This window comes from Saccopteryx leptura, chromosome 5 (assembly GCF_036850995.1).
Source record: "Saccopteryx leptura isolate mSacLep1 chromosome 5, mSacLep1_pri_phased_curated, whole genome shotgun sequence".
NCBI classification, from domain to species: Eukaryota; Metazoa; Chordata; class Mammalia; order Chiroptera; family Emballonuridae; genus Saccopteryx; species Saccopteryx leptura.
Genome location: NC_089507.1, coordinates 81,298,695 through 81,324,420, shown reverse-complemented (window position 1 = coordinate 81,324,420; position 25,726 = coordinate 81,298,695).

Here is a 25,726-nt window from a genome sequence, read left to right as displayed (position 1 = left end):
AATTTTTTTCTGGCTGACTGAAAGATTTAATCTCTAATTTTCAGGTTCTTTGACTATAGTGTGCTGACATGTAGTTTTCTATGTATTTATTCTATTTGGGATTTGCTGGGTTTCTTTGCCCTGTAGGTTGATTTTTAAAAAATAAAGTATGGAAAATATTTGACCATTATTTTTTCTAATATTATTTCTACTGTATTCTTTTTCTCCTCTTCATTTAAGACTTGAACCACATGTATGTTAGACCACTTGACTTAAAAGTCACTGAGTTGCTCTTTATTTAAAAAATTTTTTCCACTCTGTTTTGCAGTTGGGATAAAATTCTTTTTTGAGAGAGAGAGAGAGAGAGAAAGGGAGAGAGAGGAAGAAGAGAGATGAGAAGCATCAACTTCTAGTTGCTTCACTTTAGTTGTTCATTGATTGCTACTCATATGTGTCTTGACCAGGGTGCTCATTCTGAGCCAATGACCCCTTGCTCAAACCAGCGACCTTGGGCTCAAGTCAGCAATGTTGGATTTAAGCCAACGACCTTTGGTCTCAAGCCAGCAACCTTGGAATCATGTTGATGATTCTACGCCCAAGCTGGTGACCTTGTGCCACACTCAAGCTGACAAGCCTGCCCTCAAGCTGGCAACTTGAGGTTTTGAACTTGGAATCTCAGAACTTTCTTGAGCATGTCAATGAAATCCCAGAAAGGCCAAACCTTAAGAATAATGAGTCCTGGCCTGTTGGCTCAGTGGATAAAGTGTCAACCCAGAGTGTACTGGGGTCAACCACTCTGGGGTTGACCCCAGTACACTCTGGGTTGACACTTTATCCACTGTACCACCACTGGTCAGGCAGTTGGAATAATTTTTTTAGATTTGTCTTCAACTTTCCTGACCTTTCCTTCTGTAGCATTTTAGCTGCTGTTACACACATCTAGTAAAATTTTCATTTCATATGTTTTATTTCTAAGTTTCAGAATTTTTATTTGTTTCTTTTGTTGCAATTTCATTTCTCTGCAGAGATCCTATATGTTTACCAATTATATCCTAATTTAGTTCTTAAATGTATTTATAACTGTTATTTTAAAGTTATACTCTGATAAGTTTAACATTTGAGTCCTCTTGGAGATCTATTCCTACTGGCTACCTTTTCTCTTTATTGTGGGCCATATTTTTTTCCTTTCTTGCATGTCTAAAACTTTTATATTATATGCTAAGCATTGTGAAAATACTTTATAAGGAGTTTAAATTGTGATTTCTCTTTGAAAGTATTTTGGCCGTTATTATTATTATTTTTTTTTAAGTGAGAGGAGGGGAGAGAGTGAGACAGACTTCTGCATGTACCCAACCAGGATCTACCTGGCAATGCCCACCTGAGACCGATGCTCGAATCAACTGAGCTATCCTCATGCCCAGGGCCAATGCTGGAACCAATCAAATCACTGACTGTGAGAGGGGAAGAGAAAGGGTAGAGGTAGAGGGAGAAGAAAGAAGCAGATGGTTACCTCTCATGTATGCCCTGACTGGGGATCAAACCTGAGACATCTACACTCTGGGTTGACACTTTATCCACTGAGCCAACAGGCCAGGACTCATTATTCTTAAGGTTTGGCCTTTCTGGGATTTCATTGACATGCTCAAGGTGCTCATATGGGTTTCTCGACTCTGGCTAGAACAGGACTCCAATGTCTTTCAGGATTGTACACCCCTGGTAACCCTGTTCAGTTCTTAGTCCCCAGTAGCCACTCTCTGCTAGGCCCTGCTAGGCCTCCCAAAGTCTCATGCTGCCAATGTATACTTTAGAACCTAATGTGAATGCTATGCAAACTTTCATGCTCTCTTCTCCTTCAGCCCCCACTGCAAGTACCCCTAGGCAGAAAGCAGTAGTGAGTATAATGCTGAATTTTTGTGTTCCCTTATCTCATGGATCTCAGTTCTTTGCTTCTGCTTTTTCCTGCCTAAAAAGAGTTGCTTTATATATTTTGTCCAGTTTTATAGTTTACAGTGAAAAGATAAGTTCAATATCAATTATTCCATCATGACCAGAAGCAGAAGTCATTCAAGTGTAAAATAAAATATGGATAAATACTGTTTTATCATTTATTTATTTTTTTTGAGAGAGAGAAAGAGAAAGAGAGAGACAGGAAGGGAGAGAGATGAGAAGTATCAACTCATAGTTGCATCACCTTAGTTGTTCATTGATTACTTCTCATTTGTGCCTTGACCGGGGCACTCAAGTAGAGGCAATGACCTTTTGCTCTAGCCAGCGACCTTGGGCTTCAAGTCAGTGACATCTGGACTCAAGCCAGTGACTGTGGGGTCATGTCTATGATCCCATGATCAAGCTAGGGACCCTGTGCTCAAGCTGGTGAGCCCATGCTCAAGCCCGCAACCTGGGGGTTTTGAAGCTGGGTCCTCAGTGTCCCAGATTGACTATCTACTGCACCACCACCTGGTCAGGCTCAGTTCATTATTAAAAGCCATATACAGGGGATTGTTGCATTATGACAGTCTCAACATATGACATTTTGAGTTTATGATGCTCACTCTCATAAGAACTTCAAAAAATTGATACGTGAGTGTTTCAGCTTACACTGTTAGCACTGTATTTACAGATTACATGGGCAAACTAGTTCCAGACTAGCCTGAAACAATTCTTTAAAAGGTTGAGAAGCCTGCAACAGATTCTATACCCTCTACATCAGCTGCTTCTCGAGATGAAACACCTGTAGTACAGGTAGAATCATCTCCAGCATCTCCTGCATGTTCCTTAGGCAATCCTGATTCACCTGACCCAGTGTCTCCAGCACCTTCTGCAGGGTTTTTTTTGCCTCTCCAGCTTCCTCCTTACAATAGGAAACTCTCTCTCACCTTGTAATGCCCCTTCCAATGTGCAAGCCAATAAAGAAATAAAGCTAAGGAATATTTTTTACATTCATTTTTTATCATTTTTTCTGTTACTACAGTACAGTGTACAGAACAGTTTATTTATGTCCTTTTCATTTTTATGTGGCTTAGTTGTGTTTTTATGTTCTAGATCCCTGGTTGGCAAACTGCGGCTCGCGAGCCACATGCAGCTCTTTGGCCCCTTGAGTGTGGCTCTCCCACAAAATACCACGTGCAGGCGCTACCTCAATAAGGAATGTACCTACCTATATAGTTTACGTTTAAACAATTTGGCTCTCAAAAGAAATTTCAATAGTTGTACTATTGATATTTGGCTCTGTTGAGTAATGAGTTTTCTGACCACAGTTCTAGATTATGATTCTACAACCGTGTTAGGATAGTAAGTGACTTAGGCTAGGGTGTGTTTTGACCCTCACCAAAATTCGAGTTATGTCACTGTCATAGGAACAAACTGTGTAACCCAAGGACTCCCTGTGCATGGTTCTTTGGAAAGAACAAGAAATTGTGCAGCAAGAATAGATGATTCTTTGGGTGTGTTAGCCTATTTCTGCTAAATTTTGAACAAAGTGGAAGAAAAAGGTAGGAGTAATTTTTTAATCATCCCTATCAAGATGAACTGTATTGTGAAAAAAACAAAAAACAAACCTTCACAGGGAAAATAAATTTACTCATTTTTATATTCTTGTATCTCCTCTGTCCAAATAACCTCCTACAAACTCATTCTACTCTGAAAAGTGGAAAATGTGGTGGGAGGCTGTCTGGCAGCTCCTCTAATCGGGGCTGGGCTCATTGAGCTCACTCACATGTGTGGGGATCATCTATTATCTAAGATGGTCTCAGCTATCATGGTAGAACATGGCTGCATCTACTACATGAGTTATCTCCACCAGCTGACTAGTCTTATGATAATGACAGAGCATAAAAGAGGAGTGAAAACATGTGAGAATATTTTGAAGTCTGTGCTTGCATCAACTTTGCTATAACCCCATTGACCAAAGCAAATCACATAACCAAGGAGAAAGTTAGAGTATAAAGTTCACTACTAAAGAACATGGATATAGGAATGCATGAAAACCTGGTCCATTAGTGCAGTCAGCAAGTAATATTACCCTTGATTATAATTTTTATTTAATTCTGCATATAACTCACCAGTGTTATACTACTACCCTATTCCTCATCTCTTTATTTTTAACAAGAAATGATGGCATGTCAATCATCTTAGAACAAAACAATCTAAAAATAGCAGAGAGCAGACTGTTCACTCCACTTTTTTCTTGAAAGAATTGGGTCTCATAATAAAGGACACATAATAGTTTAGCAAAAGTTGAAGCAAGTATGTTTCACGTTCTCTTCACCACCTTCCTTCTCCCCCTAACTCCCATTAGCAAGAGATAACTGCAGAAAAGAACTTTGAACTGCTGGGATATTTTGGAGGACATTTTTCCTAATTATCTATACCATTCCCATAACCCTGTGTTACACAGTTTATTTGCAGGCAGTAAAGAAAGTGAGAAAACTTTATGGCCGAGAGCATGATAAGGGAATTACAAAGAATGGACACTAAAATATAGAGAGTAAGTAGAGATTGGAATACTTGTTAAGAAGAATTTGGTAGCCAATTATAATAGGTTTGTGAACTCTTATGGAGTATGAAAAAAAGGATTTTCAAGTTGTTAGTACCATTTTATTATCTCTTCCCGCATTGCACAGATTTTGATAGAATGGACAGATTTTGGCAGAATAGGACAAGACGATTTCTTTTTCTTTCAGCTACTTGCACTTGCCTTTCTATTTTCATGCTACCAAAGCAGAGTTCGGCACAACAGAAGCAGATGGAAGAAAATTTTCTAAATAGATGAGATTTTAAAACCACCAATCTGTTAGGAAGCAGCCTTGTTTCCTCATTCCCATGGAAACAAGAATTTGTACAAATCTACAGACAGGACAGAAATCTGTGACTCCTCTGTTCCTGCTGCCCTCTGTCTGCGTCTAAGGAAACGGATTTCAGGTCCTACTTCCATTGGATAAAAGGTGCAAAACCGCCACTTCTTTTCTATGCCTTTCTGCCCTCCCTCCCATTCATTTGCTGATCTTGATAACTGTGCCATGTTCATTTCCTTTTTGCTCCTTAGAGTCAGAGGACATTGTAATTAGAAGGTTCACAGAAATCGTCTTGCCCAAATCAATTAGATAGCACTTGAGAAAGTGACGGCCTAGAGAAGTGTCAATGAGCTAAAGATAGCTTAGAGTTCAGGCTTGCAGCTCCCAGCCTAGAATGCTCTATATCAAGTTTACTTTCTTTTTGTAGCATGTCCATTTCACTAAATAACAGGTGTCTTCTGAGTTCCTCATGTCTTTTTTTTTTTTTACAGAGGCAGAGATAGACAGGGACAGACAGACAGGAACGGAGAGAGATGAGAAGCATCAATCATCAGTTTCTCGTTGCGCGTTGCGACTTCTTAGTTGTTCATTGATTGCTTTCTCACATGTGCCTTGACCGCGGGCCTTCAGCAGACCGAGTAACCCCCTGCTGGAGCCAGCGACCTTGGGTCTAAGCTGGTGAGCTCTTTGCTCAAGCCAGATGAGCCCGCGCTCAAGCTGGCGACCTCGGGGTCTAGAACCTGGGTCCTTCCGCATCCCAGTCCGACGCTCTATCCACTGCGCCACCACCTGGTCAGGCTGAGTTCCTCATATCTTACTAGAGGATGTTCAGGCCACTGATAGCATGCTGGTCCTCCACTCCTAGTCCGCACCCCAGTCACATGCCCTTTAACCCCTGGTTACTTCATCCGCCACAAACAACTCTGTGTAAACTGTTAACTCCAAATCTGCTTACCACTCAACAGTTAAATCCCGATGTGTTTGAATCCTGTTTGGGTCCTAAGTCAAACATCAGCTATGGTCCTCTGTAAAAGTGTATTTTAGCTGTTTGAAAATCTCATTACAGGAGTATTAGGCCTTCCACTCAACAAACTTTTCTCTCATTTGACTAAACTTTAGTGTTTCTGTTTCTATAAAAATCTCCCCAGTCGCATTCAATAAAGGTGTTTTCTCTCCTGGTTAAAAGTGAGACATGAATTATTAAAATTCAGTTGATACTTTTAGAGTTATTTAAAGGTTGTGATTAATTTTTAAGGGTGATCTTTAAAAATTTAAACTCATATTTTAGGACATGTCCTGTTATTCTCAGGGGGAAGAAAACCAACTACCTGATTTAATGAGACTGTGTCAAGAAGTGTTTTCTCTAGATTACGGGTTTGGAAGGTTGGCAGGCTTCTGACCTTACTTTGTTTAAGAAGAAACAGATATCATGATAAAATGAACTCAAGAAATGCAGGGAGTAGTGTGAAAGTGAAATTTTCATTTATACTCTTTATTTATAAAAATATAAGCTCATATTACAATACTTGAGAAGTATAGGGATCTGAACATGATGAAGTCTGTGATGATTTGGGGTCTTACAGAGACCAAATCAACCGACAGCATTGTGAACCAGTTAAGATCACTGGAAGTGATCTTTATAGAGTATTTTAGACATTAAGGTAGATAGGGCTGAATGTTTATTGACCCCAGTATGTAACTGGTTGGTTGTTTTGTCTTTAAATATAAATCCTTGATATCAGCTTATGTACCTTGCTCTTCTAAACTTTCAGGTCCAAGCCAACGTGTTTTGGTTGCGATGCTAACCTGCAGTGATGGTGGTGCGCAGAGCCTCCCACCACAGCAGCTGCCCTTGGCGGGTTCTGAAGCGTCAGGGGGTCTGTGTGTTCTGCTGTCCCTTCTCTACCTTAAATAAACACTATACAAAAGGGTTCGGGGAGAGCCAGAGTGGGGCTATCCTGTAAAACAGAAAAAGCATTCCTAGACCACCTTCCACATAAGCAGTCCAATAGGATTAGTTCCTTCTAATTTCCAAGATTTCTAGAAAGCATGTATTACCCCTTCATCAAGATCATATTCTATGCAATGTAACAATCCGCTTTGGTCAATGGAAAGCTAGTGACCAGGTGTACAACTTGCAAATGCCACATGATGATTAAGGCAACTGAAAGAACCAGGCTCTACAATTAGCTTTTGGTTCAAATAGTAACCAGTTTTATTTTTTCATTTATTTCTTTGTTATTTTTTCAATAAGCGAATCATTCATTCAATGAAAATACTCAATAGGGGCCTATTTCAGTGGTCCTTAATCAAAGGACTTCAGATCTTTGTGCCACAAACTTTTCACAAATGAGCTGCCAAATTTTTGGTCAATGCATTTATTTTATTTTTATACAGATGAGGGTATCTTGTGATTACAGTGATGTCTTATTCCTAAAGTTGAGGAGGTCCTAGCAGGGGTCCCCAAACTTTTTACACAGGGGACCAGTTCACTGTACCTCAGACCATTGGAGGACCGCCACATACAGTGCTCTTCTCACTGACCACCAATGAAAGAGGTGCCCCTTCTGGAAGTGTGGTGGGGGGCCGGATAAATGGCCTCAGGGGGCCGCATGTGGCCCGCGGGCCATAGTTTGGGGAAGCCTGTATAGTATAGAGCAGAACACAAGTTGTTTCAAGGAGTAACAACTAAGAAGAATAGTAAAGTCAGTGTCTAAGACCTTTTCCTGATCTCTGAAGATCTTTGACTTCAGGAGTATATTAAAGAGCGTGATCAGGGTTGTAAACAATTTTCTTCAATATCAATACTGTTCTGAAGGGTGATCAAGTAAAGACTGCAGTAATTAGGAGGTTTTATAGACACTATAAATATTATATTTCAGGAATGATTTCAGTAATTTATTGCTGGCTGCTTCCTCAGCTCAGAGTCTAAGTTGTAGACAGGTAATTATAACGGAGAGGAGTTAAAATGCTAAGGGTAGGGAACCAGGAAATTTTATTTTTAAGTCACAAAGGAGCGTATGGTAAGGTCAAGGAAGTGATCAAGGTGAGCAAAGGCCATTTCAGACCAAGAAAATAAACAGGTGTCAGAAACTTCTCATTGTTCCCCTTTCATAAAATATCATGTGTTTAGGTAGAGCCTATACTTTCTAGCCTCCCTTATAGTGCGACACGATTAGGTTCAGGCCAAGAGGATATTTGCAACAGTTATTTGTGCCACTTCTGAGCCCTCTCCTTAGAGACAAAGTCACTTTACTCTAGGCTTTTTCTTGCCAGACATTAAGAATAAACCCATTTTAACCCTGTGAATAATGGCAATACCCCATGAGATGGTAAAGTACCAAGATGTTAGGAACCTGGGTTCCTGAGTGACCATGTGGAGCTGTGCTGCCCTTGGGAGTGGTGGGAGGTAGGGCTGGAAAGGTGGGAAAGGCAGGAATCAATGTAGTTTTGTGTGCTGAAATCATGGCTGGGGTTAGTTTCGCATAATATGCAATGCTGGGCTGTGCAGAGACAGCCTTAGTCTTAACATGCCTACGGTGCTGTCTGTCCTCTTTTCCACAGTGAGTTCTGCCTCCAAAATAAACAATGAATGACACTTCAACACTGACTTCTCACAGCTTTGGTCCCAAACCACTGGCCATGCAATGTCATATGCCACACTTCTTCCTCCAAATCGTGCAACTTTTCATTTTGTGATTTGTCTTGTAGTTGATAGCTTCACCTTGGCCCTTAAATTTCCTTTGTAAACCACTGTCCTGTCAATATCCTGCTTTGGCCCCCTGCTCTCTGTAGAGACTCCCACTGAACACACCACAGACACTGAACTCCATTTTGGTGGAGCACTCCAGAAACTTACCACCTTTTGGTCAAATCTGACAGGTATTCTACTTCTAGGAAAAATTAATGGCAGAATTTTTTTCATCCATATTGTATTTTACTGCTATGTTGTTAATGAACATTCTACTTACCTTCCTACTGGCTGTGGCTGACAATTTGAAAAAGAACTTATTTAGAGAAAATAATGACTTTAAAAAATCCCATTTCCAATAATCAGAACATCAACACTGTGTTTTTTCAACTGTCCTGTAAAACTCTTTAACCACTCCAGTTGCAAGAGTCTATATACAATCAGAACACTTGTCAGGTGATGTTGAATGTCTACGCTCTGTGCTTCCACAAAGCTAAACCTTCATTGCTGCCCATGTCACTGATGGCTGAATCTGTATCCCCTTCTGATTCACTCTCTGCTCTCCTCCACCCCGTTCTGTGCCCTAGGAGACTGACTGGCCTGTGCAGGCTGTGTGATTAGGCTCCCTTGCTTGCCCTCTGGCCTCAGGTGGATTGGAAACACTGGCAGGAGACCAGAGGTGCAAGGAAGGTAAGGCAGGGTGACTGTCCTCCATCGTGCCCCCCGCCCGCAGCCTGAGGTTTGACTGCAGTCAGATGGAGCCCTCCATCAAAGACCACACTTTCTATCAGGGGGCCAGGTCAGGTCCAAAAACTCCTCTCTTGGCTTCAGATTCTGGTAACAGCTCCCTCCCTTCATTTTTTTCTGACATCACTGCCTCCACACTGCTACTTTTCAAGAGCAGCTACATCTTCCCTGGTTGGTTTCTCTAACTCGGCTCCCCCCATTTGTAAACAGTCCCTTTATTATGCTATCCTCAATTATCTAGTTTCAGGGTGCACCTGTTTACTGCTGGAAAAATGACTGGTACAGCAGCGGTGATTAAGCTAGCATTGTGTCCAGTGTATCATGGTCCTGGGCTCTGAGTGATGCTAGTGAATTAGGTGTATTCACTTGGTCTGATTCTTACCAGCACCTCGATGTCACTTTATATAGTTTTAGTAACTTTTTTTTTTTACAGAGGCAGAAAGAGAGTCAGAGAGAGAGACAGACAGACAGACAGGAATGGAGAGAGATGAGAAGCATCAATCATTAGTTTCTCATTGTGGCACTTTAGTTGTTCATTGATTGCTTTCTCATATGTGCCTTGACCGTGGGGCTACAGCAGAACTAGTAACCCCTTGCTCAAGCCAGCGACCTTGGGTCCAAGCTGGTGAGCTTTTGCTCGAACCAGATGAGCCCGTGCTCAAGCTGGCGAACTCGGAGTCTCGAACCTGGGTCCTTTGCATCCCAGTTCGATGCTCTAACCACTGCACCACCGTCTGGTCAGGCACATATTTTTAGTAATTTCTTCAGGTCAGCCTTCCATGTCACAGTCCTTGAATGTGTCCTGCTACAGGCACAGGGAACAAATGTGTCTTCCCCAGAGAGCACTGTCTTTCCTCAAGGAACTTTGTTCTCTTGCTCTCTCCCTTCTTCTCCTTCCCCAGACCCACCTTCCCTCTTCTTTCTGTTAATCTCTCTCTCTGTGTCTCTATCACCTATCATCCATCCATCCATCCACCCATCCTCCAACTCATCATCTATTATCTATAACCTACAGACACATACAGAATTAATTTTTTTCTGAACCAATGGAAGGTAAGTTACATTACGGAATTCTACCTTTAAATACTTCAATGCATATTCCCTAAGAACAGAATATTCTGTTACATAACCCCAGTACAGTTATCAACTTCATAATATACATTGATATAGTACTTTTATCTAATCTGGCAGTCATACTCCAATTTTTTTTTTTTTTTTTTTTTTTTGTTTTTTTTTTTCTTTTACAGGGACAGAGAGAGAGTCAGAGAGAGGGACAGACAGACAGGAATGGAGAGAAATGAGAAGCATCAACCATCAGTCCTTCGTTGCGACACCTTAGCTGTTCACCGATTGCTCTCTTATATGTGCCCTGACCGGGGGCCTCAGCAGACCGAGTAACTCCTTGCTGGAGCCAGCGACCTTGGGTCCAAGCTGGTGAGCTTTTTGCTCAAGACAGATGAGCCCGCGCCCAAGCTGGCGACCTCAGGGTATTGAACCTGGGTCCTTCCGCATCCCAGTCCAACGCTCCATCCACTGCGCCACCACCTGGTCAGGCTCATACTCCAATTTTTTTAGTTGATCTAACCATGTTCTTTTTAGCACTCTGCTTTCCTCTTTTAGTCTCCTTTAATCTGAAGCACACCCCCAGTCTTTATAGTCTTTTATGACATTGACATTTCAAAAAAGAGAGTGCCCCACTCCCACATCTGCACCCTTTTTTAAAAAACATTGAACTGTCCTCATTTTGGGTTTGTCTGATGTTTCTTTGGGATTAGGTTGGGCTCCTGCATTTCTGGCTGGAATGCTTCACAGATGAAGTTCTGTTCTCACAGGCTAACATAAATCTATAAACATGCAAATGAACATACACATACACACATATAAATAGACATATGTAGGCACATGAGCAGAAACACGTACTTCCTGAGCTTGCACAGTACCTCTGATTCCCACCCACTCCCCAGTTTCTTCTTGCTTGGCCCTGTTTCGTTTTTGTATGCCCCTTCTTGTACAGTGAGAACCCAACACAATCAATGCATTTATTCTTTTGCTCAATTCTTAATTAACATAAAATGAATTTTCAAAATTGTTGCACAGACAGCACTAAATTTAACAAACCTACTGTATTAGTCTGTGCTCTTCAGAAAACAGAATAAATGAATGTGAATAAGTAGAGGGAGATTTATTTGAAGGTGCTGGCACACAAGATTGTGGAAGCCAACAAGTCCAAATTTGCAGGTCAGGCCGGTAGGCTGGAGACCCGGTGGGGGCACTGGTGCTGTAACTTGAGTCAGAATTCCTTCTTGTTTGGGGGAACCTTTGTCTTTTTCTCTTACGGCCTTCTAGTGGGTGAGGCCCACCTAGATTAGAGAGGGTAGTTTGCTTTACTCAGAGTCTACTTATTTCTTTTCTATTTTTCTTCTTTATTTTTTTTTGAGACAGAGACAGACAAGGACAGACAGTAAGGATAGGAGAGAGATAAGCATCAACTTGTTGTGGCACCTTAGTTGTTCATTGATTACCTTCTCATATGTGCCTGGGCAGCTCCAACAGAGCCAGTGACCTTTGGGCTCAAGTCAGTGATCATGGGGTCATGTCTATGATCTTGTGCTCAAGCCAGCCACCCCATGCTCAAGCTGGTGAGCCTGCACTCAAGCCGATGAGCCCACGCTAAGTCGGTGACCTCGGGGTTTAGAACCTGCATCCTCAGCATACCAGGTCAGCACTCCATTCACTGTACCACCGCCTGGTAAAGCAGTCTACTGATTTCAATGTCAATGTCATTCCCCAAAACACCTTCACAGTGATGTCTAGCTTGGTATTTGATCCAATATCTGGGTACTGTGGGCTAGTCAGGTTGACACGTAAACTTAACTATCTTACTTACAAAGAAAACTTTTTCAAAAGTAATCTCAAAAGGAAGCCTGATATGTACGTGAGGAACTGGAGGACCCCCTTTTAAAGGGCAGAGAAAGAGTAGGATAACCCGTCTCCTGGCCTTACTTGCCCTGAAGCTCCCAGAGTTCCTTGCAGCCTAGATTGAAAACTATTGCTTTAGCCCCAAGGAATCCTTCATGAGGGAACTGAAGGCATTATCACCAGAGAAGGGATTCCTTTAGGGCGGAGGGAGGTGGGAGGTGGGGACAGGGAAGTGGCCTTTCAGGGTGGCCTTGAGTCACCCCGTATCTGTGCCTCCCCACTGTGAGCAGTTCCCACTCAGCTTTCATAGCTTCTTCCCCTTGCTGAGGACGGGGCTCAGGGCACGCACGGAACAAGCTCTTCTCAGCCCCCCCTCCCTGACACTCACACCCTTCCTCTCAGCCGTGTACGGCAATGAAATGTGTGCTGAACTTTCTTCTAAGTTCAGGAGATACAGAGTTGCTGCTGATCGGAGGGATTCCCTAGGAAATTTTGTTATCTGAAGTACATGGTTCCAGCACTCTTCAGATAAATGCTTCTCTCTTGGGTAAGGGAAGCATTCCAGATAACCATGCCTCCCACGGCCCAGATCTCATGCTTATCTGTTTTGTGCGACTATGTCAGTTTTGCTTCAATGGAAGCATTTTATTCCACTGAGACAGTGGGGAGCAGCTGTTTGATCCTCAACCACAGATAACTCTGCAGAGCTTCTGTCTCACATGCTGGGAATCCGGAGTGAAGCGACCGTGCGCCCAGGCCCTGAGAGAGGGAGGAAGGCCCGGTCCCACCCTGAAGAGCGTCATGAAGACCCACACATACGTACACTCACTGTGCAGGGCGACACGGGCCTCCCTCCACCTACACTCTGTAAGGGTTCACAGCCCTAACCCAGGCTGCAGCTGTCCCATGTCTTTGAGGCCTCAGTGTGACTAGTGGTAGGCAGTCTGTGTCAGGACACTCCTCAGGGGCCTGCAGCACACCTGCCTTTGTCACTGGCAGTGACCAGCTTGGAGAAAAAGAGGCGCAACAACGGAAGCAAGAAGAGAGCCAGAAAGGTCTTCCCAGCTGTGGGGAAGGTGAGTGGGAGGCTGATGGTCAGAAGCATTTCCCCAGGGAGCGGGCATGTTCTTTTCTGGTGCAGGCCTGTCTGCTCACCGCCCCGAGTGAGCTGGGGGGCTCCAGGTCCAGGCCCCACATCGAGCACCTCTCTCCCCCATCAACATTCTTCAGGATATAAACCAGACTTGCTTCTGACTCGCTCTGTCCAGCTTGACACTGGGTCTTCTTCCAGACACGCTATACCCTGTACCAGTCAGCAGACTGCTCCCTGATCCCCCGACTTACCTGACTTCCTCCTTCTGGCAGGACTTTACGTGGGGCTGCCTTTCCTGTGACATCTTTCTGCACACTCCTCTGATGAAAGCCTCTTCTCTAGGCCCCGTTCCAACCTCACCTCCCTCTCTGACTCCTGAAGTCCTTCTCTGTGTCCCACGGCACTTTGGGCGTGATTCTCACACGCTATAATTATTCACCACGAGGTCTGCTGGCTCCCCACATACATATGTTTGTCATGTGGGCCCTGAGGCTTTGGCCCTGTTGGTCTGCCGGGGGGACACTCAGCCAAACCCTGTTGTCGCTGTGTCACAGCCTGGTCCTAAAGCCCTTCGCTCCTGCAGTGCTTGCTGGGGCCCTCCCCAAGCTCCTGGTTTCTGACCCTGCCCTCCACATGGCCTGGGACTATCATCCTAGGTCTGTGGCTGGATATCTTTTCTCCAGGACTAAGCACACAGCTTAGTTCCTGCTGGCACTTACCCTTGACTTGTGATTGTTTTTGGCTCCTCCAGGTCACAGTTGTGCTCATTCCAATCTGCCCCCCGTTGGCCTCCTCTGGTGTTTGCGGTGCTCCTGGCCTCAGAGACAGAGGCGACCCACGGCCACAGAGTCACTAAGGTTCTGAATAGCATCACATTTTTCTTTATATGCCTGCTGGGCACAATGTCTGGCGTGTAGGTGGGACTCGTGCTCCCTGAATAGTGAATAAATAAAGCTGGATACTCTCACATGACATTACTTAATCCAAAGATCTGTTAACAGTACTTACCTCAGGAGAATGATTATAGCATGTTCAGGGGAGAAAAGAAAAATTAAAAATTTCATTGTATACCCTTTTCCATTATTAGAATATTTTTTTAAAACATGAATTTGTTTAAATTAACATTAACAGTAATAACAAGTCATTCGCACAACCATATCATTAACATGGTGCCTGTGCTTTTTGTGCTGCTTGCTAGGGCTGCCTAACAAAGTGCCGCAGACTGGGTGTCTGAAACAATGAAGATCGATTTTCCCACAGAGCTGGAGGCTGGAAGTTGAGGTCAAGGTGTTTTGTTTTGTTCCAGTTGAGGCCTCGCTCCTGGGCTTGCAGATGGCTGTCCTCTCCCGGTGCCTTCACATGCTCCTCCCTCTACACGTGTCTGTGTCCTAATCTCCTGATCAGGACACCACTCATATGGGATGAGGGCTCACCCTTAGCACCTCTTTAAAGAACCCGTCTCCAAATGCAGTCATAGTCTGAGAGGTACTAGGAGTTAGGACTTCAATATATAAATTTGGGAGGATACATTTCAGCTTACAGCACTGTGTAGTAAGTATTGCTCCTGACCAGGGCAGAGCAGTCAGGGACTTCGCCATAAAGCTCTCCTCCTGTCTCTACCCTGCGCCAACTCCCCATCGGTAGCAATGCGCTCCCTCCCTCGCTGCTTCCTGGAAACAGGCCGTAGCTCTCTCTTTTTCTGACACACTAAGCCAGGCTGGTCTTTGTGTCGATCCATGACTCTCTATCTTGGCTGTACCCAGAATCATCTAGAAAATTTGCTAAATTTTTTCAATCACAATTTACATTCAATATTATTTTGTATTAGTTTCATGTGTACAACAGCATAGTGGCTAGACAATCATATACTCTACAAAGTGTTCCCCCTGGTATTTCTGGTACCTGACTGGCATCATACAGAGTTATTAGAATATTACTGACTATATTCCCTATGCTGTACTTTACATCCCCATGACTATTTTAGAACTACCAATCTGTACTTCTCACCTTTTTTACCCAGTCCCCCAATGCCTCTTCCCTCTGCTAACCATCAATATGTTCTCTATATCTATAAGTCTATTTCTGTTTTGTTTGTTCATTTATATTATTCCTTAGTCTCCACATGTAAGTAAAATCATATGGTATTTGTTTTTCTCTGACTGATGTATTTCATGTAACATAATACTCTCTATGTCCATCCATGCTGTCACAAATGGCAAGATTTTTTTTTTCAGAAACAGAGAGAGAGTCAGAGAGCAGGATAGACAGGGACAGACAGACAGGAACGGAGAGAGATGAGAAGCATCAATCATCAGATTTTTGTTGCGACATCTTAGTTGTTCATTGATTGCTTTCTCATATGTGCCTTGACCGTGGGCCCTCAGCAGACCGAGTAACCTCTTGCTCAAGCGAGCAACCTTGGGTTCAAGCTGGTGAGCTTTGCTCAAACCAGATGAGCCCGCGCTCAAGCTGGCGACCTCGGGGTCTCGAACCTGGGTCCTTTGCATCCCAGTTTTATGCTCTATCCACTGCGCCACTGCCTGGTCAGGCTAGATTTTGTTCTTTTTTTAATGGCCATTTCTTATTCATATGTGTGTGTGTGTGTGTGTGTGTGTGTGTATCTTTTTTATTTTTTTAAATGAGAAGAGGAGAGATAGAGAGACAGACTCCTGCAGGTGCCCTGACCAGGATCTAATTGGAAAACCCTGTCTGGGGCTGTTGCTCTGCCTATCTGGAGCCATAATTGCAACAGAACTATTTTTTTTTTCAGTGCCTAGGTAGAGGCTCATTGGAGCCATCCTCAGCGCCCAGCAGACATGGACATACTTGAATTAATAAAGCCATGGCTGCGGGAGGGGAAGAGAGAGAAAGAGAAAGGGGAAGGGGGAGGGAGGGAAGCAGGTGGTTGCCTCTCCTGTGTGCCCTAACCTGGAATCAAACCCAGGACATCCACACATTGGGTCAATGCTCTACCACTGAACCAACCAGCCAGGGCTTTTATTCATATTTTTTTATCTTTTTTTTCCCCTCCTTTTCTTCTTCTTAAAGAAGATACTTTAACATTTCCTGTAATACTGGTTTGGTTGTCATCAACTCCTTTAGCTTTTTCTTGTCTGGGAAGGTCTTTATATGTCCTTTGATTCTAAATGATAGCTTTCCTGGGTAGAGTAATCTTGGTTGTAGGTCCTAGCTTTTCATCACTTTGAATATTTTTTGCCAATCCCTTCTGGCCTGAAATGTTTCTGTTGAGAACTTTGCTGACATTTTTATGGTTTTCTCTTATAGGTAGCTAACTGCTTTTCTCTTGCTTCTTTTACAATCTATGTCTTTAACTTTTGACATTTTAATTATGATGTGTCTTGGTGTGGGCCTCTTTGGGTTCATCTTGTTTGGGACTCTCTGCACTTCTTGGACTTGAATGTCCATTTCCTTTATCAGGTTAGGGGAATTTTCTAACATTTTTTCAAATAGGTTTTCAATTTCTTTCTTTTTTGTGTGTTTGTGTGTGACAGAGACAGAGAGAGACAGAGAGAGGGACAAATAGGGACAGACAGACAGGAAGGGAGAGAGATGAGAAGCATCAGTTCTTTGTTGTGGCTCCTTAGTTGTTCATTGACTCTCATGTGTACTTTGACAGGGGAGGGGGGCTACAGCAGACCTTGCTCAAGCCAGCAACCTTGGGCTCAAGCTGGTGAGTCTTGCTCAAACCAGATGAGCCCGAGCTCGAGCCAGTGACCTCAGGGTTTTGAACCTGGGTCCTCCGCTTCCCAGTCCGACACTATCCATACACCACGGCCTGGTCAGGCAGTTATCAATGTCTTGCTCCTTGTCTTATCCCTCAGCACCCCCATGATGCAAATGTTGGTATGGTATGCTTGAAGTTTTCCTAGAGGCTCCTTCTACCATCCTCACTGTTTTGGATTTTTTTTCTGATTGGGTGTTTTTTGCTTCCATATATTCCAGATCACTGATTTGATCCTCTGCTGCATCTACTTTACTGTTGGTTTCCTGTAATTTATCCTTCCATTCCATTAATGTATATTTCATTTCTAACTTCTTTTTATCTTTTTATAGTTTTCATGTTCTTTTTTATGCTGTTGAAATTCTGAGTTCCTTGAGCATCCTTATAACCATTGTTCTGAGCTCTATCTGGTAGTGTGCTTGCCTCCGTTTCACTTAATCTCTTTCTGAAAATTTCTGATATTTTTTCATTTGGGACCTGGGGTTTTTTTGTGTGTTTTGTTTGTCTCTTCATTTTGGCTGCGTTCCTGTGTTTATTTCCATGTATTCAGCAGAGTTGCTCAGACTCTTAGACTTGGTAGAGTGACCTTATATAGTAGTTGTCCTATGAGACCCAGTGCTCAGCCTCTCTGTCATTGAGCTGAGCACTCTAGGTGCACCCCTGTGTGGGCTGTGTGCACTGTCCTGTTGTAGTTGGGCCTTAATTGCTATTGGCATCACTGGGAGGGATTGACCACCAGGCCATTTAGATGTAAGGACTGGCTGCAACTACAGTGGAGGAGCAGCTGTGCAGGGGCCAGCTCAGAGCAGCACTTGCGTCAGTGGAGCTTTGGTGCCTGCGGAGTCTGCCCCTTCAGTGTGTTGCTCATGGTGGTGGTAGCATTGTAAACCAGCATGGACTGCAGTTGTCCACTGGGTGCACTGGCTCTGGGGCCTCTTGGGAGCTACAAGGTCAGCCATAGGCTGTACCCTGCCTGAGGGCAACTGGCATGAGCTACAGAATGATCTGCAGGTGGCTGCTACTTGTGTTGGGTTTGGAGGTGCCCAGAAGAGGCCAAGCTGTGAACCAAGATGGGGTGCTACTAATGCCTGGCCTGGGGCCACTTAGCAAGAGGTACAGGTTACACAGAGGCCAGATACTGTTTGTTTGAGAGAGTTTATGAATGTCTGAAAAAAAGGCAAGAGAGGCCATTTGTATGGAAAAGCCACCGGAAATGGCTTGGGTGGGCCTTCAAATTGAGTGGGATGGGGCCTCTGGGTGGAGCAAACAGTGTGAGTCTGGTTAATGGAGTCTCAGATATGGTGCCAGCCTACTACCTCTGTTGGGAAGGGCTTATCAGAGGAACAGTGGTTTCTGCCAGCGCTTCTGTCTGGGAGAAAGCTGCCACTCCAACTGCTCCTGATACCAGACAATTCAGTTCCTCTCTGTGTGACCCTGACACCTTTCAAACTGCTGCCTTAGCATTGGAGCTCAAAGGGAGTGAGTCTGTGTACATCCTTGCATGGGCCCTGTAATAGGAACTGCTTGGGACTCCAGCCGCCCTTCTTCTCATTCAGCCACAATCCCCACTGTTTTTGTTTTTTTTTTGTTGTTGTTTGTTTTATGTTTTGTATTTTTCTGAAGTGAGAAGCTGGGAGGCAGAGAGACAGACTCCCGCATGAGCCCAACTGGGATCCACCCGGTATGCCCACTAGGGGGTGATGCTCTGCCCATCTGGGTTGTTGCTTCATTGCAACTGGAGCCATTCTAGTGCCTGAGGCAGAGGCCGTGGAGCCATCCTCATTGCCCAGACCAACTTTGCTCCAATGGAGCCTTGGCTGCAGGAGAGGAAGAGAGAGATAGAGAGAAGGGGGATAAGGAAGGGCGGAGAAGCAGATGGGTGCTTCTTCTGTTTGCCCTAGTTAGGAATTGAACCTGGGACATCCACACACAAGGCTGACACTCTACCACTGAGCCTACCAGCCAGGGCCCCCACTGATTTACAGCTAGAAGTTATGGGGACTTCTCTACTTGGCACTGGATTTCTGGACTGGGGGATCTGATGGGGGGCTGGGACCCCTCGCTCCTTAAGGGGACCTTTGTAGCTGAAATGTTCCTCCTGATTTATATCAAGCACACGTGAGTGTGGGACCAGCCTATCCTCACCTCTGACCCTCTTACCTGTCTCAATGTGGCTTTTTCTTTATGTCCTTAGTTGTAGGACTTCTGTTCAGCTAAATTTCAGGAGGTTCTGAATGATGGTTGTCCTGTAGTTTAGTTGTAATTTTGATGTGGCTGTGGCAGGTTTCTGAGTACCACATTTACCTACACTAACATCTTGACTGGAAGTCCAGAAATGTACAAATCTGATCCTTGGGTCCCACTCTCAGATTTCCTGATGTGATTGATCAGGGAAATAGCTAAGGCATTAGGACTTTAGAGTTTCCAGGTGAATTTTTAGATGCAGCCGAGATTAATAGACATAGATATAAACCTTCTGTCAGGTCTAAGGAAGTAGGTAGACATTCAAGGTAAATGCAGGTGCTGCCATGCTCTCTCTGTTGGACGTGATAATTTGAGGCAGGTGGAAGCCAAGACTGGGTACAGGATTATGAAGCAGAGCTTTAAAATCATTTCTGGAGTTGGTTGAGGTGGTGTCTATAGAGCAGGGGTTGGGAACCTTTTTGGCTGAGAGAGCCATGTACGCCACATATTTTAAAATGTAATTCCATGAGAGCCATACAATATGTTTAACACTAAATACAAGTGAATGTGTGCATTTTATGTAAGCCCAACACTTTTAAAGTACAATAAGTCTCTGAATTCTTTTTAATAACATTGTTATGCTGTTGCTAACCAATGATGAATAAAGTACTTCTTACCATTAATGCGACTTCTGGTGCTGCATGGTTTTGCTGATGGCTTTGTAGTCTGGTTGATATGTGGTGAGGTTAAGCTTCATGCAGGCGTTGAGACTTGCATCCATTAAATGTGATTGTAGGTTGGTCTTAACATTTTTTAGATGTGAGAAAGACTGCTCACATGCATACATAGAGTCAAACATTGTCATCAGTACAGCAATACTCACAGGCTGCAGTGTGTGGTATGTGACGGGAAGCACGTTCCAAGTTTTGACAATCAGCTGGTCCACGGGTTGAAGTTTTTTCATTTCTCCCCACTTGTGTTTGCTTGCCAACTCTGCTTGTTGTTGTGCAAGTCTTTCCAAATCTTCATTCAATGACTTGAACTTATTCACCCACATGTCTGAGGCCTTCAGTTCAGCAGCTTATAGCTCAAAATCTCTGACGGAGACACCGGGGATGTAACTCAGGTTGGCGCTGTCCACTGCACACTCATGTGGATGGGTGATGAACTTAAAAAGACGAGTGCAGCCTGACCAGGCGGTGGCACAGTGGATAGAGCGTCAGACTGGGATGCCAAGGACCTAGGTTCGAGACCCCAAGGTCGCCAGCTTGAACGTGGGCTCATCTGGTTTGAGCAAAAGCTCACCAACTTGGACCCAAGGTTGCTGGCTCGAGCAAGGGGTTACTCAGTCTGCTGAAGGCCCGCAGTCAAGGCACATATGAGAAAGCAATCAACGAACAACTAAGGTGTCGCAATGCGCAACGAAAAACTAATGATTGATGCTTCTCATCTCTCCGTTCCTGTCTGTGTGTCCCTGTCTATCCCTCTCTCTGACTCTCTCTCTGTCTCTGTTAAAAATGAATAAGTTAAAAAAAAAAAAAGACGAGTGCGCTCACGAAATTCTCCAAAGCATGCTTTGAGTGACTGCAGGAGATTAGATGTGAAGCCCGCTAGCTGCTGGAGATCAAGATGTTGAGCAGGGTCACTTGCTGTGCAAGCATCTTTAAACTCTCCCAGTTTTTCAAAGTGTACTAAACGACCTGTTTCAGTATTGGTGATGAAGAGTTCCAGCTTGTTTTCAAATGCAAACACTGCTTGTTGAAGGGATAAGACTGTATTTCCAACGTCTTGCATTTTCACATTGAGCTGATTCAGATGTTCAGTCATGTCCACGAGATAATAGAACTTCAGGAGCCACTCAGTGTCAGCTAACTCAGAATGCTCGACTTTTTTCATTTCAAGAAAAGTCCGAATTTTGCTCAGACAAGCTGCAAAATGGCTGAGCACCCTCCCTCTTGACAACCAACGTATATTGCTATGCAGAAGCAGACCAGGATAATTATTCCCAACTTCATCCAGCAGTGTTTGAAACTGGCGATCATTTAAAGCTTGGGCAACAATAAAGTTGACCACCTGAATGACCAGCAACATCACCTCATCAAGCTGCTTACCACACATCTGAGCACAAAGTGCCTCCTGATGCAGTGAAAATTTATGATGGGTCTCTTTTCATGTTCATGAAGAAGCACTGTGAATCCTCTGTTTTTCCTCACCATGCACGGAGCATCATCAGTACATACTGAAATAAGGTTATCCATCGGTAGATTTTTTTCTTTAGCGAACTCAGTGAAAGACTTGAATAAACCCTCCCCTCTTTTGTCTCTTTCATAGGCAAAACAGCAAGACTTTCCTCACATAGTGTGTCACCGACAGCATAACTTCCAATCACGCTGAACTGAGATAAATGGCTTACGTCTGTTGACTCATCCAAAGCGAGAGAAAAGAATGGTGCTGCCTTTATGTCCTTCACTTGTGTTGCCTCAATTTGATTTGCCATCATGATGGTACAATTGTGAAGTTCTTGCCAACAGAGGCATGTCTTTTATTCATTTGATTATTTTGTTTTTATCCAAAAAATCATCAAAAAGTTTATTGGCAACATCAAGCATGAATGTTTTGGCATATTCCCCATCTGTGAATGGCTTTTCGTTTCTCACAATTGCTAAAGCACCAGCAAAGCTAGCCAAATTCCAGTCACCTTGTTAGGTCCAAACACGAATTTGCTGCTGACTAGCTTGCACTCTGCACAGTAGCTCTTGACATGCTTTCTTCCTGCTGTCCCCCGCTGGATATTTCGATGCAAATGTAGTATGGCGTGTGTCGAAGTGCCGCTTTATATTTGACCATTTCATCGATGCAATTTTATCATTGGATATTAGACACACTGCAGAACCTGTTCTCTCCACAAAGGCGAATTCCTCTGTCCATTCCTGCTGAAAAGTATGATACTCCTCATCTTTTTTTCTTTAGCCATCTTCTTCATCAAACGGGTTTCTGCAATTAGTTAGCTGAGTACTTGATTAAAAGGAAGGAAGTTTACTTCCTGACCTCACAACGACCCGTGTACATTAGGCATTATCCAATAAAAATTTGATGTCCTGGAGGACAGCTGTGATTGGCTCCAGCCACCCACAACCATGAACATGAGCGGTAGGAAATGAATGGATTGTAATACACGAGAATGTTATATATATATATTAATTTTTAATTTTTATTTTTTCATTTTAGAGAGGAGAGAGAGTGGGAGGGGGAAGGGGCAGGAAGCATCAACTCCCATATGTGCCTTGATCAGGCAAGCCCAGGGTTTTGAACCAGCAACCTCAGCAATCCAAGTTGACGCTTTATCTACTGTGCCACCACAGGTCATATTTTATATTTTTAACATTATTATTTTTTTTATTAAAGATTTGTCTGCGAGCCCAATGCAGCCATCAAAAGAGCCACATCTGGCTCACAAGGAATAGGTTCCTGGCCCCTGCTATAGAGTATATAGTGGTAATCAAGAAATTGACCTTTATATTGTTAAAATTTAGTAGTAAAATTGTAGATACTTGATAAAAATTTGTTGAATAAGTGAAAAAGTAGGTTAGTGAACACATGAATAAATTAATGGTCACTGCCCAACCACACAATACTTTTCACTAATTCCTTTACAATGGTGTCTGCCAGATATGGAGTCCTTGCATGATTCCAGGTAAGAGAATTTTTCTTTTCAGCTTCCCTTTTCTGTACATCTAAAGACCACCACTTATAACATTATTACTTTAGACAGTTTCCAAGACCATTGCTTATGTAACAGCTTTCTTTAGTTTTTCAATTTTTTCACAGCTATAGCCATGGGAGTTGGGCACCTTCTTTGGGTCAAGAAGTGTGGTCTTTCCTGACCAGGTGGTGGTGCAGTGCATAGAGCATCAACCAGAATAGTGAGGACCCAGGTTTGATGCCGGCTTGAGCGTAGGATCATAGACATGACCACATGGTCCCTGGTTTGAGCTCCAAGGTCGCTGGCTTGAGCCCAAAGGTCACTGGCTTGAGCAAGGCATCATTGGCTCTGCTTGAGCCTTCCAGTCAAGACACATATGAGAAGCAATCAATGAACAACTAAAGTTCCATAACTACAAGTTAATACTTCTCATTTCTCTCCCTTCATCTCTGTCTCTGACTCTTTCTCTCTCTCTCTCTTTAAAAATAAATAAATAAATAAATAAATAAATAAATAAATATAAAAAGGAAGTATGGTCTCTGCAGACTTTAACCCTTCTGCTTACAGTTTCTTAAAACTAAATTTTCCTCTGATTTCTGTCTATATTGGGCTGCTTTCAGACACTTTAAATTTTGTTTCCAATTTTGTCCAGTTTTTATACACATCTGCTAGAGATTTGCCTGACTGCTTTCCTCCTTCTCTACTAGTGAAGCAACTAATATCCAAACTTTTAGACAAAATAATAACAACTAAACTTTTAATGAGCATATGCTCTAAGCCAGACAATGGCCTGAATGAACTCTTTATATGAATTACCTAATTTCATTCCTAAAATGACCCTATTCTGTGGATCCTACTACATTTCCCATTTAACAAATGTGAAGACTAAAGTTCAGGTTTTAGAGTTTACCCAAGGTCACATATAATAGTTATCAGTCAGGATTCAAACCCAGGCCTTGGCCTGGCCTATGCTCTTAGCCCCTGAAGATACCCCCCCCCCCTATTTTTTAAATTAGAGGACACTTTTTTTAGTGTGACAGACTCCTGCATGCCTCCGACCGGGATCACTGTTAACTCCCATATTGGGCTCATGCTCGAATCAACCAAGCTACTTTTAGCATCTGAAGCTGATGTGCTTGGACCAACTGAGCTATCCTCAGCACCCAGGGCTGAGGCTCAAACCAATCCAGCCACTGGGGTAAGAGAGGGGAAGAGAAGCAGATGATTGCTTCTCATGTGTGCTCTGACTGGTGATTGAACTTGGGATGTCCATATGTGGAGCCAATGCTCTATCCACTGAGCCAACTGGCCAGGGCCAAAAGACACTCTTTATTAAGTTAAAAAAATATACTAGAACCCACATAAAGTTATAATTTTATTAATTTTGTTTACAAACAAATTAACAAATTATTACAGATACAGTTTACAGATAATGGATTCACGAAATCCTTGGAATAGTCAGTGACAGCAGTTTTGGAATCTGAATTTGGACTGAGTTGTTATTATTATGAAAATTTATTTATCTACCAATTGACAAACATTTTGATGTGACTCACCCTAGACTAGTTGATTTTTATTAGTTTTACTCCCTGCAGAAACGACAGAGCTCCTAATTTTATAAGTGATGAGATACTACTTCCCATTCAATATGATAGTTAAAATGAAATATATTGATAATAATACCATGTGTGGTTGAGAATGAGAAGCAGCTGGAACACTCATTTATTCCTGGTGGACATGCTAATTGTGTTTGACTCTTTAAACCATGCTGTATCCTTTTGATAAATATCTATTGTTCTAATTCTCCACATTAATATTTTATAAGAGAAAAATCACAGGTTCAGCTCAAAATCTAATCTAAAAAGCATTAGATGAAATTGAACACATCTTTCTGACAAAAATCATTTAGAAAACTAATAATAGAAGAAGATTCTTAACGTGATAAAGGTTCTCTACCAAAACTCACCAACAACATTACAAATAATCATGAAAAGTAAAAAGCGTTTCATTACAAATCAGGAACAAGATTAAATACCCACTATCATAGTGTCTATTTATTTTTAATATACTAGAGGTCCTATTAGTATAAAGTTAAAAAAATACTAAATTATAAAAACAACTAAAAGGTATATAGGTTGCCAAGGAAGAAGCAAAACTGCTATTGTTCATAAATTCTACAAGTATCTACATGGGAAGTCCAGGAGAATCAACATCTAAATTTTTTTAATTAATGACTTTTGTAAGATTGCTAGATATGAGTGCATAAAAAAAATCAATTGCATTCCTATGCATGAGCGACAAATGTAAAAAAATGTAATTAAAAGAAGACTCAATCTTTCAAAAGATACAAAAGACTACTTTGGAAGTGATTATGAAATGTAAAAATTCAAGCCAATAAGCAGAGACATATATCATGTTTTTGGATGGGAATACAGGGGGTCCTCGGGTTACAACACAGTTCCATTCCTCCGACAGTGTTGGAACCTCAATTTTGGTGTAAGTCGAAACACACCCTAGCCTAAGTCACTTGAACACAGTTGTAAAATCATAATCAAGAACAGAAAAAGGGAAAGGACATAAATATACTGGACTGTGCACTGTACTGAGTATTCTTCCGCCGCATGCAACCAAATTAGTTAGCCCACGTAGTCTGTAAGTACAATGCTAATGGCATAAGCCAGAACACTCACGTTTCCATTTTTTTACGTTTTTATCAGAGTGTCGTAAATTCAAAATGGCGTATGTCAAGACTGTCGTAAACCATGGGCCCTCTGTACTCAATAATGATGCATAATTGTGGTAAGGTACCAAAGAATAGAAAATTAATATTAATATTCTAGGGAAAATAGTTAAGTTCCTTGTTCCCATCCTTCCT